The following is a 5,289-nucleotide window of genomic DNA, read 5'->3' as shown; positions in this document are numbered from 1 at the left end:
GATTGCTAACAACTAGGCTATTTGTTAGGTTCATTAATAGTAGGTTAGTAGTTGGTTTCCTGGTTTTTCTCTAAGCTATTGAATCCTTGAAGAATAGCCTGAGAAAAATACTGAACCAGAAAAACCAATCATCCTACACTTTAGCACCTGCTGTTGGGAATGAATGTCACAACATTCAGTTCGACATCCAGAACATATGCTGATTCTGTTATGTTCCTGGAAACGTGCTGTGCTAAGTTTGCAGTACTGTCAAAGACCAACTAGTCTCTACTTCAGTATCAACCTTCAGTATCAACTGTCAAAACGTCCAGTTTGACAGTTTCACAATGATCCTCCAGCCAGGTCTGTTATCCTTGAAAAGAACAGACTTCAATAAATACTGAACTGAAACTAACATGCTTATTATTCAGTATACGCTGTCACTGATGAATGTTACAACATTCTGATTAACATTCAATCAGAAGTTTATATACCAGGTCTGTTATCATTTTGATAACCTGACTGGGAAACCAACTGAGTTATGACAGTAATAAATACACATGCAGAAGGAAAACAAACACAGGAAATTGTTAACCTAGTTCAGTCCAACATGACCTACATCTGGGGGCTACCAAGCCAGGAAGAAGATCCACTATTAGCAGTATTAATTCAGAGTTAAACTCACCCGTTTACAACTCTTCACTTAATCCCTACCCAATGCAATCTATACCTAGGAACTCCTAGATAGAAACCTCCAGTTTCCATTCCTATCACTACAAATACAATGTAATGTTACCACACCTTGAACTTGCTTCACAGCTTCATTCAAGAACAAAATCACTCTTGCCTACAGGCTTTGAGTTACAAATACTCTCAGCTTTTACCACTGAGAAACACATGGTAACCTTCCCACAGATTGGGAGGTTTACCTCACACACACCCCTAAATTTTCATTCTAGGAGGCTTAACAAATACTAGGTTACGATCAGCTATTTATAACCTAATCACCCAACTGGATTTGGGCCTTCAGAAATCGCAGCAGACTTGTTCTTTGCTGTTACAACTTCAGCAGAAAAATTTTGCTACAAACAAGGTCTTCAATCCTAGAATCTCTCCATATATATCTCCATATTTTGAGCCTATATATCTTCTGATTGAGTCTTCAAGACCTCCACATGAGAGTTAGGATATTCACCAGATATCCTTGCTGATCCCAGAATATATACTGAATTAATTAATTCAGTTTTCTACACATGTGCGATGTCACAGACCTGATGTCGTGACATCGTACATGACATGTTGGTCCAGATGTTGAATTTCTTCAACCCAACATATTAAAACAACATAGATGATTACATTATTTGTTTTCTAAAATTAATGCCAATCCTAAGGAATCAACAGTTCCCAAATCTCTCAATCATCATATATATCTCCCAAGTATCTTAATTTGTCAATTTGATCAAGACAAACCAAAGGGCTTGAGGATTGTTTCCCAAGGAAACCCTAATTCAACTGTGCATTGACTGTGCCTTGCTCATGAAGCCACCTCAACCTATGATCAAATTCAATCAGGGGAAGTTATTTCATTCATGATTTTATGCATATATGAGCCTATGTGAGTATCCTCAATCATTCATTCATTAATATTTGAAGTTTGGACTTGAGAAGCTGACCAGTCAAATCATCTGACTATTTTGAAATCCACTGAGACCTAACTTTTGATGTATATGTCAAATGAAGATTACCCTAAGATAAAAAATGTTCTTAAGAACCATATTAACAACTTTCATTTTCATCAAAAATCCATTTAAAACTTGGAAGGTCATCATTCAGTTCAAAATATTATAGGTCATTTTGACGGAAACCCTAATTTTGGGTCAACTTCCCAAGGACCTAACTCCTTCATTTTTTATGATTTTGAGGTGAGACCAAGTGAATTGGAAATATTAATATGTCTACTTAAATTGATATGTTTTACAAAATTTCATAATCCTAAAAGAAACACATGTGATAATACAAAACATTATAGGTCACTTTGGACCAAAGCCATTGAATCTTGAAAAAGTCCAACTTTAAATGCTTATAACTTTCTCATCAAAACTTCGAATGGTGCAAAATTTAAGTCCAAATTTATTGTCTTGAAAGGATATACAATGTTTATGTTGGAGGTTTTTCCATTTTAAGCTTTAATCATTGAAACATAAGGGCTTGAAGTTGGTCACTTTTGGCAAAAGTTTCAAATACATGTTTTGTACCTCAAACTTCATGGCCAGTTTTCCCAATTTTACAAGCTCCAAATGAATTTTTGTCCAACATATATTTTGTTCCTTATGTTAAGACCTTTCCAATCATTACTCACATGCCTATGTTTGGATTTTTTAAATGGGACTTTCGAAGAGGAGAACAATTGTGACCATTTATGCATTTCATGATGAAACTTCATACACAAGCAATTGTAATGAAAACCACACGTCCAAACCTTCTCCAAATCATTTCAGCATTCATTTGCATTAGCTTTTGGGCCTCACATGCGCCTGTACAGGCCCATGCATGGAGGACCCAATTCTCATGCACACGAGTTCCATTCCCTTGCCTTGCACTTTCATCTATAAATAGGATGCTTGTTTCATTGAATTCTCAACCTGAAGGCACCTGAAGCCCTGCTGGAACTGAATCTTAACCTCACACCAAAGGAATTTTGAAATTTCACTTCTCTTTTCAAGCTTGAATTTCAACTTCCTTGGTTGATCTTCAGCTTCCAAATCCTAAGCCTTGCATCATCATCACCTCAAGATCAAGCAGCAATCAAGAATTGGAGTGGATCGTGTTCATCAAAGCTGCACTTCAAAGGTTTACGTCTGAACTGTTTTGCTTCGAATCTCACCATATATTGTGCATTGCTTGAGTTTGCTTGGTTTTCTAAAGTCCTCGTGTGAGAGGCAAGCCAATGATGGCTTTAATTTTGTGAATTGATGAACTTCAGATTGAACACCTAGATTTTCAACCTCAGATTTATCCTTCCATAGGGATCTTGAGTGAAATCTAAGGTTACAGGGGTGATGTACATCACCCCAGCTTTAATTTGGTATAAGGATCGTGTGTTTTGATTGAGGTTGCAAAACCTGCAACTGGTGGCCGGTTTTTACTTGCTCGCCGGAGAAGACGGTGGTTTCCACCACCGTCCCTTACGTGGAAGCTCTTTGGCCATTGGATCCAAGTGCTATGATCTAATCCTGGCCATGCTTTTGTTTGACTCTTTTTAATTCGTGGTGTGATGTTGTTGACTTATGATCACCATGCGCGCGCGCCTCATGTCCCTTGGATTAGCCATGTCAATTAATGAATCCTGATCCAAGCGCTGTGGATTTTCCAGCTTTTATTAATTTCTGTTTTATTTTCTTTAATTCTTTTTATTTTCAAAAATTCATAACCCTTTTATTTGGAATCACAAAAATATGGGACCAACTGCAAAAAATTTCTCTTAAATTCTAGTTTCATAATCTGATTTTTAATTATTTTTGTGATTCCATTTAATATTTTTTGTGAATTACTTTGTTTTTGATTGTTTTTGATTCATTTTAAATACTTTTTGATATTCAAAAATGCCAAAAATATTTTCTTAATACATATGGATGATAACAAGTCTATGAAAAATATTCTCATCAATTTCTTAATTGATTTGAGATTTATTTGAGATTTTAGTCCATTTGTGTTATTTTTCTTCATTTTTAATTGTTTAAAAATAGTTTCTGTTTTCAAAAAATGTTGAGGAAATTTGTCAAACCTAGTTTGACCATGTTAGACTTATGATGATCCAATTGGACTTATCCAAGTTGATTTGAATTGGATTTGAAGTTTGACCTTGATTTGGTCATTTTATTTTATGTATTATTTTAATTCCAAAAAATACCAAAAATATGTTTGACCTTTCTTGACTTCTACTCTTCATTTCACTTCTGTTTACCATTGATTGATGTTGATCCCATTCACATTTGATCATTGTGTTTTGGTTATGTCTTTTGAATTTTCATTTTTTGTACATTTCATCTTCATCTCTCATCTTCTTATTTTTCTTTTGACCAATGAGTTAATTATTTGTGGTTAGTCTTGACATATGAGAGGCTTAACCTTTTTGGATCCAAATCAAATTCATCTTGATCAAAGATCAAGTGGATTGCTTTGTGTCCAAGATAGGTTGCTTCTTGGTCAAGCAAAGAACCTGAAATCCATACAAGGTCATTCTTCTTTTCTTTTGGCATGGCAAGTTGTAGGAGCTTGGCTTACTAGTCATGGTCTCTAACTTGTTTATTTGCCTATAGTTTTATTGACCGGCCTCAGATAGGTGTGACTACTACATTAGTCCACTTACGATTGCTTAACATAGCGCTAAATTGCCTTATGGCACACTAACACTAACTACTAATTACTAACTTTTAATTCAAGCAGTTAATTCTTGCAATTTACTTTAATGCAATTTAATTTCTTGCTCATTTATTCATATTGTCTTTTTCCTTTGCTCATTTGAGCTCATGTTTATGTTTATGCCATTTGCCTTTTGCTCACTTGAGCACATTATTGTGTAAATATACTATTGCCTTGTGCTTGTTTTGTCTTTGTTTGTGTGAACCCAATGCAAAAAGGAGAAAGGACTTAGAATTAGGACCTCACCTATGCTTAATGGAGTTCAAGAGCAACTAGGCCTCATGCCTTTAGAATGCTAAATTTGTTGAAGAGCAACTAGGCCTCATGCCTTTAGAATGCTTAATCTTGAAGTTGACTTGAAAGACCCCCTAATCTAAACTCTCTTTGTCCATTCCTCTTATTGCATTGTGAGCTTTTTGATTGTTTGTTCTTGTGTGATAGGGATTCCAAACTTGAGCTAATTAGAAGGACCATTGTCATGAGCATCCAAGTTAAGAGAGACAAGTCCAATTGGAAGATCTTAGGAGCTTGATTGAATATTTGTTTGATTGCTTGAGTTTAATTGCTAAATCCAAAGGAAATGAGCATCTTGGATCATCTTTGTGATCTCAAGAAAGGAACTCCAAGGGTTTTATTCTCTTCTCTCATATTTGCATGTTTAGGACTAGCCTTCTCTTCTTCTCTCCACTCTAACCCAAGCCAAACTCATTTTGTGCAAACCTTGACATTGTCTTTAAATTAGAAACCTAGGCCATATGCCTTTGATTTTTCAAACTCTTTTCATTTAATACTTATTTTGAATTGAATCTTAAGTCAACTTTGACTTCATTTTGTGAATAATTCTAATTTTTAAATACAACTCACTTCAATTTGTTTTTGTGGTTCCAA

The sequence above is a fragment of the Lathyrus oleraceus genome, chromosome 1, assembly GCF_024323335.1.
Source record: "Lathyrus oleraceus cultivar Zhongwan6 chromosome 1, CAAS_Psat_ZW6_1.0, whole genome shotgun sequence".
NCBI classification, from domain to species: domain Eukaryota; kingdom Viridiplantae; phylum Streptophyta; class Magnoliopsida; order Fabales; family Fabaceae; genus Lathyrus; species Lathyrus oleraceus.
The sequence above is the reverse complement of the archived record's forward strand: the minus strand, read 5'-3'. Positions refer to the sequence as shown.